At 48.3% G+C, this 13,892-nt stretch overlaps 1 protein-coding gene across 1 annotated transcript in view; it reads left to right on the top strand.

Annotated features, from left to right (window-relative positions):
- The first annotated feature begins 3,086 nt into the window (after positions 1-3,086).
- The window catches only part of CHD7 (chromodomain helicase DNA binding protein 7), a 145,275-nt gene continuing 134,469 nt past the window's right edge, over positions 3,087-13,892 (top strand). Inside the window, exons 1-2 of the mRNA XM_076329658.1 lie at positions 3,087-3,538; positions 7,787-7,913. The gene's annotated coding sequence lies outside the window, so the exon portion shown is untranslated. The remainder of the gene's footprint in view (positions 3,539-7,786; positions 7,914-13,892) is intronic.

Genomic DNA, 13,892 nt, shown 5'->3' with positions numbered 1-13,892 from the left:
AGAGATGGGAACAGAAACAGCAGCAGAGGGCATGGGGCAAATTAACTTGCCAAGTGCTGGCTCAAAAAATACCTGAATCTACATACGCCTGTCTGGGATTGTTGTATACAAACGCAGCAAAGCTTTGTCTTGAATGCCGTTGGAAGCAGATTCTTTTTTCCATTTTTTTTCTATCCCGTTCTGATTTGTGAGGATGGCTGGACCTTACTTCTGGGTTGCTGGTTTAGGTTCATGTCAAAAGTACTTAAGATGGAGAATATTGGAACAAAAAAGAATTTGTTTCTGGTGTCCTTGAGAGTCGATCCAGCCACTTCTAAGCAAAGCATGACTGACTGACCTAAACTAGCTGGTCACCGACGAAGGTCTGTCAGCTACCAGTGGTGTACAGAAATCCAACGGACAGGACGGGCTGTGGTGATTCTCCTTGCCTCATGGTGTTCAGCTCTGATCGCACAACTAAAACATTCCTGCACAGAAACTAAAACGCTTGCGGTGTCTCCCGTAGCTGTTGCTGTGAAGCAGAAATGAAGTTTGTGAAGTAAAATACGTGCACTATTGTAATCCTGTCTGAGATGTCTTTCTGTAAAGCCACGTAACTTCAGAGAAAAGGGCATCATTACCACTGAAGAAAACCTAGCTTATACAATTATCTCACAGCATTGGCCTGCAGGAATGACCACTGTGCATCATAAATTAATACTTTGGCATTTTCTCTGGATTCCTACCCAGGTCTGAGCCTATTTTATTTCCAGTTTCCAAAGCTCCATGTCTTGTTTCTTGTACGTTTCTTCACATCTCCTCTTCCTTTTTGTTACTTCTCCCACCTTTTCCTTTCCTGGTTGGAGTTTGGAGGGCGTGATGTGGTGTCTGTTTAGGGGGAATGATTCAAGAAAAGGAGCAGCATATTTACTGTTCCCTATTCTTCTGGAAGACCTTTACTAACTGTCACTGGTAAAAACACTTTAGTTTGGCTACTTTGGATGAAGTGATGTCTGCTTAAAACAATGCCGCTATATTAAACATACATGGTTGGTCACAGACCCACCTATTTAACTCTGTTGAGGACCCGGGAGAAGCATGGGACACGCAAGGAAGCTGACTGAGCTGTGCCTAGTGTAGACGTGCTGCAAAAGTCTGGATAGCCGGAGCTGGTGGTACGAACCCTGGGCATGGAGCACTAGGTGGTTTGCAAGGCTGAAGGTTTGCCTTACTGACAGCCCTGCATGGGGGCTGCTAAATCCTATCTCCCAGGTCACCCTCTAGCAGTAGGTGGTTTCAGTACAAACACGGAAGAAAAATGCAGTTGCCTATTAGCAATTTCTTTTGGCCAAGCAGCATCTGAGTGATGGTGGCTTTTTTGTTTGTTTTGGGCTTTTATTTTGAAGGCATACATAATTTCATTCCGTCCTACTGGCTTTCCAGTTTAATTCAATTGTTATGCAAGGTGAAAAGCGGTTTTCCTTCAATGTCAGATGAACTCTGAAGTTCTACAGTTGTTGAGTTATTGTTGCTCACCAAATGCAAAGAGGATCCATTCAGGGTTGCAGTAGAGAAAAAGCTGCTGCTGAAACCATTGCTTCATGAGCCAAGGAATAAGCTTGCTTGCTGCAGGAAGAGAGGAGATGTCTCTCATTATCTGGGTGCTGGGAGCCAGTCTGTTAGAGCTGTCTCCTCTTCCTGCTCCACAAGGACTGAGGCATCTCTTTGAGGTATGCAAAGCAGCAATACGATACTCCCCAGGCTTATCAACCGCTATCGGCTGGATCTGCTGTTTGCTCCAGACTCCACCTTTGCTTGGAAAGTGCTTGCAATTCCATGAGGCAATTCTTCCTCCCAGCGCCGTGGCTTGTTACGACGACCATGTGCTCCTACCATAAGCCGGGGCAGAAAATGAAAAAAGCCTACCCCGATATCCATGTGCTGTAGCTTCCTCTTCCTCCATCCTGCCGGGGAAGGCTGTTGTGTTTGACACGCTTTCGCTCTTGCCATCGTGATAGCGGTCGGTCTGGGAGGTCGGTCGGGAGCGTGACACACCACAGCCCAAGCAGAGCCATCGTCCTCCCGCCGGCGAGGCGGCCCGACCAGCCGCCCCGCTCGGCCCTGCCCCGGGCACCAGGGCCCATCCGCTCCCGAGCCACCGCCAGTTTATCCACAGGTGCGAGGCAAAAACCTGCTCGGTTGGCACCGAGGCCTCCGGGGCCGCTCCGGGGCCGCTCTAAACCTGCGTTATTTGGATGCAGCCCGGATTGATTAGGAACAGGCCCGGGCTAACGTACCATAAACACCTATTAAACCGAAATAAATACGTCTACGGGGGGGCTTAAGTCAAACGGGTGCAGCTTTGCCCGCGCGGGGGAGCCGGAGCGGCGGCGGGCCCCGCACACGGCGGCTCCGGCGAAGCCCGGCCCTGACGGGGCGCCCCGCCGGGTCTCCGCACAGGGCCCGCAGGGCCCTCCCGACCGCCGGCCGGCCGGGCAGCGCCGCCCCCGCCGCCACGCGGTGCGCAGGCCGGGGCCGTGACTCGTCGCGCCCCGGGTCCGCTCCCGCCGGCCGGCAGTCGGGCCGGGGCGCTCTTCCCGCAGGGGCCGGGCCGGGCCGGGCCGGGGACGGCCGCGCTCCGCTCCGCGGCGGCACGGGGGGGGGGGGGGGCGGGCGGCGACTGAGGGGGCGGTGCTTCCCATTGGCCGGCGGCCGCGCCCAATCAGCGCGGCCGGGCAGTTGCCGTCAGGGAAAGGAGAGCCCGGCCGGGGTGACGTCGGGCGGAGCGGGCCGTTGGGGGGCGGGGGGAGGAGCGGCCGCGGTCGCGCCTGTCGCGGCGGGAGGGGGCGGGGAGGGGGTTCCCCCTGGGGGGCGGGGGCGCTCGGCGGGGAGGCGGTGGGGGAAGGGCGCGCCGCGCCGGTGGCTCCTCGCAGCCCTGCGGGGGGGCTTTGGCTCGGGCGCCCGGCCCGCCGCCTGAGCGCGGCCGTCGCCACGGCAACCTCCGTCCCGCGGGGGGAGGGGCGCAGGTAGCGGGCGGCGGCGCGGGCGGGGTCCGGCCCGCCATCCCCCCGGGGCCGCCGCCCCGGGCGGGGGCTGTCACCCGCTGCTGGCTCTTCCCCGCGGCACCCGCGGCCCGTTGGCCCCGCTGCCGCAGCCCCAAGGGGCCTCTTCGAGCGGGGCGGGCCGCCTGGGGTCCGGCGGGCCGGGCCGCGGCGTTACGAGGGGGTGACCCGAGGCGGTTGGTTGGCGGCGGCCCTCGGCCGTGGGGGAGGCCGAGGAGAGCCGAGCGCTTCGGGTCGCTTTCCCCATCTCAGCCAAAATCCTCAGGAGCTGCTCCCTCGGCGTGTGTGCGCAGCGTCCTGCACAAACTTGGCTGGGGTTCCCCGCGGAGTTTCTGTGAGGGGACGTAACGGTAGCTTGAGGAAACGGGTCCAACCTTTCGGGCCTTGTAAACCGAGCCCGTCAGGAGGTGCCGCGTTGCTTGTGCTTCGCTGTGGAAGGGCGCCGCGAAGGAGCGCGCCCAAAGCCCAGTCCAGCAAAGACGGCTGAACCTTAAAAGGTGAGATTTCCTCCTAGAGCAAGAGCGCTGACAAGCGTGAGGAGTCTTCCCCAAACTGAGAGGAGGGGGCACAAAGTCAGGTCAGCGCTTTGCATGTGGGATCCGATCCCCTGGCATTACAGTAACCATGGCAGCTGTTGGCGTATTGAAGCCAGGCCACTTCTTCAGACCCTCCGGGGGACTTCCCTTAATGTTGTATTTGCCTGTTCAACAAATGCTTTTTGCACGCAGCCTCGCCGGCGGTGAGCGTTCTCCCCTTGCTACGCGAGCGCGGAGCCGCGCTATTGCGTGTGTGTGAGGAGATGTGGGAGGGCTGTGTGAGGGGTGACTTCAGCAGTGAAACTATTCCCAGCAACCTGGGCCTGGGTTTCTTGTGGTCACTGCAAGGGCAGCCCAGCCTGTCGCCCCCCACCTTCTCCCTGCCGAATCTGCCTGGAGCCCGTCCCAGAGTCCCTCCACTGACCCAGCCCCAGCTGAAGCATTGCTGACCTGTGTGTTGTCGTACCTAGCCAGCTCTGTGACTGGCTATTTACAGTAAAGACACAATATAGCTATTCTGCTTAGAAAAATAATAGGAAATTTGAGGTTTTCAAGTTCTTTCACTGCATTATTTATGATGCTATCTCCAAAATAATTTCAACTTCTTACGTTAAAAGGTTACTGCAGTGAGGGAAAAATATTTTCTTTCACTTTATTTTTGAACTTGGCAAAATGAGAAAAGCGGCGAAGGTAAATATTTTGATCTTTAAGTGGTTAGACAATTGAACTTTTATGTCTGTAAATTTTTTCACAACATTAGCAACAAGTAAACATTTTTCCTGTCACGTATTTTAATTGTGAATGCAGCAAGAATCTATCTGGATTGTATGTCCCTTCACATGCCCTCTGTACTGATAGTGGCTTTAATTTTAGTATAAACTAGACTGGCCTCGTCTAGAGAAGAAAACAATGTAGAGAAAACGGGAATTCCCCATAAAGTCAACTTTTCATTAATTAAAGTCTTCTGTGGATGATTCCCTACTAAGTATGATGCCCAGACAGTAAAGTTTCATCTTACGAAGATAAAATAGCCTTTTCTCATTGCTCTAAATCTTAAAACCCAGAGACGTGCTTGAAAGTTGACAGTGGGCATAGTCAGTATTTGCCTGGACAACTCCTTCAGTTTTAATTTGCTTTTTGGACAGGTAGAGTACGCCACAGGCATGCCCAGGCATCTGGCCCTTCTGAGCAGTTTGTCATTGAGGCGGCAGATAACTAAACTGTAAACTCAAAGTGAAACCATTTCAACGCTCGCAGATGAACACCTCTTCTCCTTTTTTGACCTCCTGATGTCCCTAGTTTAGGTGGGTTTAAATAAAGTGAGAAACTTATTGTATGCAATGCATACTTTTAGGTACACGCTAATGGTATGTATACATTGAAATACTATTTAATAGAAAGACAAGCAGCATCTGAAAAGCACATAAACCTAATTGATTCCAGACACAACTGCCCTGGATTTTGTTTCCTCTTATTCCAACTTTCTGACCTTGTAAAAATTATCTTGATTGTGTTATACTAAAACAAGGCCACGATTTTGCAAAAACTACCATGTGTGCTAGTGCTGAGGAGTACCGAGTAAAGCACTGTGTGTGGAACAAACGTTGACAACATTAGGCCCCCAGTTCGTTTGTTTGTTTTCCTTTGCTTATATCTAATCATGGTGAAGCAATAGTCTCACTTCTGCTAAAAGCTGAATCTGGGTTTTCGTTTTTAAAGGAGGTGAAAAATGTGTAGTAAAACTTGTGATTTGAGGTGAATGATAGGTTTTAAATTCTTACAGCAGTTTAAGCTACTGGGATTTTATGGCATTTAGACTAGGGGAAAGAACGGTGAGGGTTTAAAAATATCTATCACCTGTAATTTTTTCAGTACTTTTGTGTGTGTATGTGTGTGTGGTATCTTTGTTTTTCAGAACATTGTTTCTAGGGATTGGTAGGAGAGTTTCAGGACTTAGTGGCTTTGATGATAACCCTTACGATACCATTGTGCCTTTGGATAAATATGTAAAAAAGACCTAGGACAGCATAAATTGTTAGATGTGCTGCTGTCTTTGGCGCTGGAGAACTTCTGAGTGTAATTACATTTTCTTCTTGACAAAAACCCAAGGCCCAGGTACACTGACCCTTTTATTGCAATAATTGCTGCTGCTGCTGCTCCTGTAGTTTGGAATCTGCGGCTTGCTCGCCTTAAATCTCTGTGAAGAGTTGTGACAGAAAAATGTCTTTCCAGCTGTAAGTGTTGAGCTGAACATATGATCCCTCCCGTTATTCCTCTGAAGGCTCTCCTTTTGTTTTTTTCAGGATCAAGAATAAACTATGTATTTGTGTCTTTGTCAGCAAGGCTCCCATGGGACAATCCTTGTAAGCACTGGGATTGCCTGTTTGCTGGCAAGGAGGCTTATAAAAAGCAGCTCCAGGTGGGAGTGGGCCTTTTCCTGCTCCTCCCTCTGTCCTGCTGCAATTCCCTTTCATCCAGGCCCTGAGAACTGCCTGCCTTTCAGACTAAGCTACAAATGTGAAAGAGTTGTGGTCGCTTGACCAAGATGTTAGGACATTTACTTATGTTGATTCATTGACATGTAAATGTTTTGGGGAGTTTCCTTGTATATAATGTAGCCCATCAACTTACGGTGGTCATACAACAGCAAATGTAACTTAAAAAATGAAGCCTATCTCTAAAGAAAATGAGCAGCTTTTATATGTCATTAAACTTGGTTTCTAAGAAGTTGGCATGGATAAGGCTGCCATCTTGTTTGGGCTTTCTAGCTCCCTTGTCAACGTTTCTTATTTCCCTACAGAATGGAAGGTGGAAATGGTGTGTGGTAGATCATTTATTAAATACAAAAAGCTGACGGCATGTGCAGTGTTCTGACCCAAAAGTCATGGTGGTAACCTACTACACCAAAGATTAAACAATAAATATTAGTGCTACTGTATCTACTGTCTTTATCTTCTAGCAACTGTTTTACTACTACTTTTCTGTTAAGTTGTAGCAGAGCTTCAAGTAAAATCGTGCCACTTTAGAAGCAGTGATATAATCTGTGCTCTCGGTGCGAAAAAACCAGCATGTTCTGGCTTGCATTTTTTACGAGAGAAAACAATTGGTCCATTGCTTAAAAGTTGTGCCATTCAGTGCAGCCATCAGCCTGTGAAGTGCGACCTGTGGCGTTATAGATGCAGCGCACTTCCCCTCCCTCCTCTGCCACCCCAGGATGAAGGCACGAGGTCTTTCTGCCTTAACTGAAATAAGCTAGTTCTGTTCATCTGCCAAGAATGTACAAGTAAATATAACGATTGTGTAAGTGGCTTGCAATGCCCAAAGCATAAACAAACTTGTGCATAGGAAAGGTGAGTTTCTGGCGGGTTTCCAGGGGAGTTCCCTCAGCGCTGCAGAGCTGAGGCGTTCCTCTTTAGGGATAAGGCAAATTTTAGATATTTACGCAAGACAGAACCAGAAAAGGTGCAGAATGGAGGGATACGAAATGAGGCATCTGGTGGTGGTGCTTTTAACACTGACCTGTGGCTCTAGACTTATTTCTTCACGATTGGCACTCAGCGGTATTGAACACCTCTACTTTCAAATCATGTCAGCATGAGTGACAAGTACGCAGCATCTTGTAGAATCAGATCTAACGTTTCTACTGTGAAGTGTGTGGATGAAGTGTTTATCTGTACGTCGGTATTACCAGAGTACATTTTGTTAAATTCAGTTTATATTTAATTATTTGTAAGGTTCAATTAACTGTGTTGTTTTAAATCCTTCGATGATCGAACTCTACTTAGCCAGGTAGTTGGTTTTTTTCTTGCTGTGAAGTGCTGTGCAAGGGATACGCGTTTGGCTGGATTGTGAGAAACTGTGAAGATAGTACAAGCAAGTTGAAGTCCTTACTTGTTTGCTGAATGTATCTCGCACTTTTTGAACATCCCAGTACCCACAATAATTAATGCAGCCTACAGTGTCAGTGCATTATCCTTTTCCTCCATATTATGCTGTTTCCATAGAATATTGATTCATATTCAGCTTTAGCCCTTCTCTTCAAGTGTTTTGTGCCAATGAAATGAAGACCACAGCTGACAACTTCGCTGCTCTGTCACAGCAGAACTCTGTTAAGCTTTAAACTTAGCTATATATGAAACCGTTTTCTCAGGGGTGGGTCTGAAATAGTGAAAGGAACAATTTATTTTACTTTTTCTCCTCTATATGCAGGTACAGTGGGTTTATGGATGTCCCTCTATCCTTCTGGAACTAAATTTTCCATGCTCGCCCTTCTGGAGGGAGGAAGGACAAGATAGAGAGGGAGAGAGGCAGAAGAGATGTCACCAGTTACTCTGCTGTAAGGCACCAAGATACTACCATCATAAATGCGGTGTAAGAAAACACAGAGAATAATATGGATTGATGTAATGCAGAGCATGTTTATGAATTACATAAACGTCTGCATTACACCAAGCTGGGAGGATCGTGACCACTATGGATGATCAGCTCAGAAATCAAAATGAACTCGATAAAAGCAGAAGTGAAATTCAATTAAAACTATCATCAATTTCTTGCAGAAATCAAGGTAGATGGTTATAGGGGGTTTGTAGAGAATCACTAACAAAATAGCAATGGACAACGCAATGCTTTTGCAAAATGCAATGCTCTCTTAGGATTTATCAATAGGTGGCATATGTAGGTCAGAGAAAGATGTAAAGATGACTCCACTAAGCACCGGTAAGGCCTCAACTGCAGTATTGCCTTCGGTTTCATGTTCTGTGCTGAAAAATAAAGTACAGGACAGGGCAAGAAACAGTAAGAGATGTAGAATATAAAAGGAAATGGTGAAGGAAGGGAGGATGTTGAGCCTGAAAAATAATTTTTAGAGGGAATTGGATAAATTTTCCAATGTGTGAAAGGTTAGAAGAGGTTTGATCAACTGTTTTTGAATGCTGGGGCAAAGATGAGATAAATCAGATCTGTACAGAGGGAAGATGTCTCGGACTGGGTATTAGGAGGGTGGGAGGATGATTTAAATTGGATATTAGGAGAGTGGGGGGAGATGCAACAACAACTTTTAAATCGTTACAGTGAAATACCAGAACAAGCTACTTAGGAAGTTCGGGTATCAGCTTCACGGAGGGTTTCTAAGAACAGGTTAGACAAACATCTGTTGGGGATTGTCTGGGGCTACTTTATCCTGTCTTTGTGCGGCTGGGGGGGACAGATGGTCTCTTCAGATCCCTCTCGGTCCTCTTCCTAGAAGTTTACCAAGCGGGGAGGGGAGCGGACCTCAGTTTAATGAGAAAACGGTATCATCCTATTAGTTGATCCTCTTTCAGAATAGAAAAAGAACCGGAGAGAAACCACATCTAACTTAACTATGTAAGTAAATGTGGGGGTTTTTTTAATTGTCGTTGACTTGCAATTTTGTGAAGCATTTACCAAAAAATACACGGGAAAGTCATAAAACTTAACACATTTAAGGTGTTCTTACTGCATTTGTAGTGTAACAGTTTAAAGAAACAATTTTAAATGCATCTTTTTCTCGATGAACGTAAGTAGCAAAAAATAACAAGTTTATAAGTATTTTCCAAGGATATTATAAATGTGTGTTTGGCCGTGGGTTTTAAATTGCCTCCCATTTTAAAACAAGTAACGACTACATGCGTAGGTATTTCTGACCGTACCCGAGAATGTCGCACCTGGGTGCTCCCTGCATGTGCAAACCCAGGAAATAATTGTGACAGATCACTCTTGCTCCCCAATCCACAGAAGGAACAAGTTATTCAGTACCTGCTCTGAAAAACGTGTCTTGAAGGAAAGCTGAATGGAAACGTGAAAGTCAGCACCTTGCTTCCTCAGCAGGTGAACTCTGCGACTACAGCGGCGTTTCCCTCCCTCCCTGCCTCCCCCGGGCTGTGCGTTGGGAAGTTCCAGTGAAATATAGCTGCTGTGGAAAGTCCTGCTCACGGCGAGGAGACGTGACCTCTCAGCGAGTCAGATCCAATTTTACAGGCGGCTCTGAGTCAGGGTGGAGCCCGTGAACTGAACTTTGTATGTAAGAAGGAAGTGATGTTGGTGGCAGCTTGTGTTGCTAAGCAGATGAGTTGCTGTATTTTTATGTCAGCTGATAGTTTCGTCGGGTGTGTGACTTCATTCTTAGATATGATGCCTTCCATTTATTGAGGACAAAGGTCAGAAATTGTCAGCGCTGAGATAGCTGTGTCTCTCCATATAAGAAGAGGCATGTTCTACTGAGCCGTCAAAGATGGAAATGGGAGTCCTTAATGCTGCTTCTGCATGCTGAAAACAAAACCGACCGTGAAACTGTCAATTCATGTCATGGTCCAAGAGCGAACGTCCTCACGAGCAGGGATGTCGTGGAGTAGGTCAGTTCCTTGGTGTCACTCCATTTTTATGAGAACTCACTACTGTTCCTGATTAAAGAGGTGGCCTGTCTAACCAAGTGTCTGGTCTCCAGTAGTAATGGGAACTGGGGGGCTGAGGTGAGCAGTCGGGCACTGGCCTGTTAAATCAGAATTTAGATGGAAAGCTAAGCGATCCTGCCTCTTACTTCCGTAAAGTAAGTGGTGAGTCTACTTGGGAAGGAGAGCGAGTTGTTTATCACCTCTGTGCCGCTGGCACTCCAGCGGGTGCTGCCTTCCGGCTGTCCAGATCGTCACGGGTAAGTGGCAGTACCCGGGCAGCGTTTCGGAGAGACTTGAGGGGGAGAGTGCAGGCAGGTTTGGGGCAGCTGCCCGCAACTGTGTGTGTACCCACACAACCCACAGTGATGAGTCACGGTGTGCTGTCTCAGGTGGCATTTCCACCTATTCCCCCCTTAAGGTCTTTGGTTACATCCTTGAGTTAGCCGTGAGAGAGCTATATGTTGTTATCCTCGTTCTGAGAGCTATTTATGTATCAGAAAACTTCCACAGAAAAGAATGGATTTGGGGAGTAGTAGTAATTCTTGTTGTTGTTGCATGCCGGAGGGTGAGGCAGCGGGTAACGCTGACGTCCCTCAGAGAGCTTTGGCCCTATAAGGCCTGGCAGGTGAGTGGCATGTGGACACGAGCTGCTGGAGCTTGCTGCCCCTCTGCTTTTCTGGTTCAGTTCCTCAGTTAAGGAGTTCCCGGCCACAGAAGTGGCTGTTTGGGCCAGTTCCAGCTTTTGTCACTCTGGCTGGCTTGAGTTTCCAAAAAAAACTCCACAAAAAACCAGCCCACACAACTGCACACCCTGGCTTGCCCTCTGTTCCCTTAGCTTGCTGGTGCCACAGGGTGGCTCCTTGTAGCACTTGTATTTCTAACGCTTTTAGCTTTTCAGCTGACATCGTTAAGGTTGTTCTTTCTCATACGAGTCTACTGCTTCCTGGTACTAACCAAAATCCACGTGCTCTCAGTCTTTCAGCGTGCTGTACATTGGTGAGCAATTTCTTCTAAGAAAGGAATATTGTTTTCCTTTAGCATATGGCACATCGTTACTGTCTGTGCCCTTCTGGCCACTTCACCCTCTCAGTCTGGTGTGCTTCCATTGCTGCCTAATTTTTGAGAAACTTTGAGTAAAACTTTCACTTGTGAAAGAAAAAGAAACCATTTGTCTTTTTTGCTTCATTTGGCTGAAACAATGTTCAGCGATGAATAAAACGCGAGTGTGTGTCAGGGTCGTGCGATTTCGGAGCCACTTCCCACCAATCATGGGAGAAAACATGATGCCTTGGCTTGTTTGAGGCCGTGGACTGGCATCCCAAATACCAAGCCTGAAGGGCAGCTACTCCAAGCACAAGCTTGGGCTCCTGGTGCAGTTTCGCGTCCCTCCTTGCACAAACAGAAGTAAAAGAAAGGCTGTGAGATGAGAAGTTGTTGAGGTTTGGGTACATCTGTACAGAATTTCCCTGGGAGCTGCAAGTTTCCTTCATCAAAGCAAAAAAAGCCTTTTGGAAGAAGCCGGCTGGAGTGTGCGGCACAAGGACGGGTACTTCCTGTTGGAGCTGACGCAGGGCTCGGACCATCGGAGAGCTGAGCAGGTGATGAAGCGGGTGTACTTAACAGAGCTTTTCTCAGGCGGGGTGGGTTGCTCTGAGCTCACTGTGCACGGTCCCCAGCATCAGCAGCTCTCAAACAAGCCAAGTGCCTGGACTGGGTTGTCAGAAACGAGGCGCAGACTGCTGGGGCCTTGCGGCCCGAAGGCCTGCCTGCGCACGGCTTGTGCGGGGACTCGGCATCGCGAGATGTCATCTGCCGCCTTCGGAAGCGACAGCGTCTAGACCTTACGATCACATTTCGCTGTACCTGCCTTTTAAAACAGCTGCTGGTTCTTCAAAGTCTACTGAATAAATAACCTTCCTTTGTGTTTTCGTGTGGTACTAAACCATTTGCATTTTGCAATACTGATGTTTTAAAACAGATGTAAATGCCGCTCGGTAATCTCTGTGCTGTACTTCTTACGGAGTACATTAACTTGTCTCTGCGTAATTATGCCTGTCATACAGTGACTTGCTTGGCTTTGTACAAACTATCCCCACCTTGAAAGTTTACCTAGCTAGGCAAAGTGTAGCAATTCATTGGGATTTTGTTGGTACACATACCCTTGCTCTGCAACTGCTGTTGAAATTCTCGGCCATTAATGCAAATTCTTTCTAATCTGCGAGCCAAATGGCTGCCTGCATCAGATGGATTACTTTGTCCCAACAGCATACAAAGGGTTGGGTGGCTACAAGTGAATTTTCATCCCCGTCATCTCGTGGATATTTTAATAAGCTGTTACCAATAAGGTTAATCATGAAGACTGCCACGTCGCTGTTTCCTCACTCTCCTACGGAGCTGCAAAGTGCTCGTTGATAACTTGGGGAGTTACGACTTTCTCTTTGGGGACTGGCTGAAGCATGACTTAAGGTTCCAAAACTTTTTCCTCCGTAGCAGCTACGCAATGATGTATTTCATCCGTGCCTGGTACTACGGTCGAGTATGCACATGTGCGAGCACGTGCCACACTGGGACAGCGTCCCACCTTGGAGTGGTGAAACCCCTGCAGCACTTTTCCTGACTCTCCGTTTCCTACCATTGCTGAGGAGTTGGAGAGCGGCCGTGACTCTCCCCGTTCTGTGAAAGCGCCGTTTGCGCATTGTTTCTTCTAATGCTGGAAAACGTTGGGAGACTCCCTTCACGTTTTCATTACCCGAGTAGTCAGCCAGCTGATTTTATAGGCCACAGGTCCCTGGGGATGATTTATGGGACCCGGGGAGCTGGTTCTGTGCCTTCAGCAAGAGGCATGCACCAGAGACTGGGACTTTTTTTTGCCTTGGAACAAACATTTAACTAAGTACTTACACGTGTCCCCCGCCTTGTTGCTGGTGCCATGCTGATATACTTCTTTTTTAAAGAAATGCTGCGTTTCTTTCTTTGCCTTACGCTGTCACCACGATACTCTTTAAACACTTTTCATGCTCGGAAGCTTTGCAATCTGATTTCTGCTCAACAAGAAACTGAAACAAGTTTCTAGGGGGAGCCGTGAGGCTGCTGGCAGTTGGTCTCAGAATGAGTTTCTCCTGCCCCTAAATCTTGGAGAACTTAAATCTTTGAAAGCAAGGGGAGTTCCAGGCGAGTTTACGCTACGCCAGGGTGCTTGGCTGCCAGATTAGGGGCGCAGTTAAATGATACACGCAGAAAAACAGACTTGCGGGTAAGTGTTTGTAGGCTGTCTCTGGTCTGTCAACACACTGCAAGAGAAAACTGAAACTGATTACATTTAGTAACTTGGGAGGATACCTCTGTGTAGTTGTTGGTTTGGTTTTTTGGTTGGTTTTTTTTTTTTTCCTCACAAAGTAGAGAAATGCATGTTAAAAATAGAGCGATTGTAAACCGAGCAAATTTGGTGAAGGTATACTCGGGGCACACGTGCTGCTTCAAAGTTTTTTTTTTTTAAAACACTATTTCCACTTGCTATTTTTAACTTTATGGAAGAGCACGGTGAAGAACAGGGAACGTATTATACCGCACCGTCACGTGCTATCAGCTTTTCAACACGTTTTTCAGTTGAAAGCATGGGACGGCGTCACCTCCCCGGCTGCTGGCCCCTCTCTGTGTGACTGCGCGGGCCCGGCTGCACGGGAGGTGGTGACGCCTCTCCATCCGCAAACCGTCCCTTCTCCCAAAAAGGTGCTTTCCCCCTAGACCCTAGAGAGATTGAGTAGGCCAGACGTGAACGACATGATGTGGGACAGTTTCAGGCTTCCTCTGGAGAAGCCTGAAATATTTTTGTGGCCGTAGCGGCCCTCACGGCACAGCACCGACGCGGACGCCTGCATCGACGGAGCCAACGACCCAAGAAGCGA

This window comes from Aptenodytes patagonicus, chromosome 2, assembly GCF_965638725.1.
Source record: "Aptenodytes patagonicus chromosome 2, bAptPat1.pri.cur, whole genome shotgun sequence".
In the NCBI taxonomy this organism is placed as follows: domain Eukaryota; kingdom Metazoa; phylum Chordata; class Aves; order Sphenisciformes; family Spheniscidae; genus Aptenodytes; species Aptenodytes patagonicus.
The sequence above is the reverse complement of the archived record's forward strand: the minus strand, read 5'-3'. Positions and strand labels throughout refer to the sequence as shown.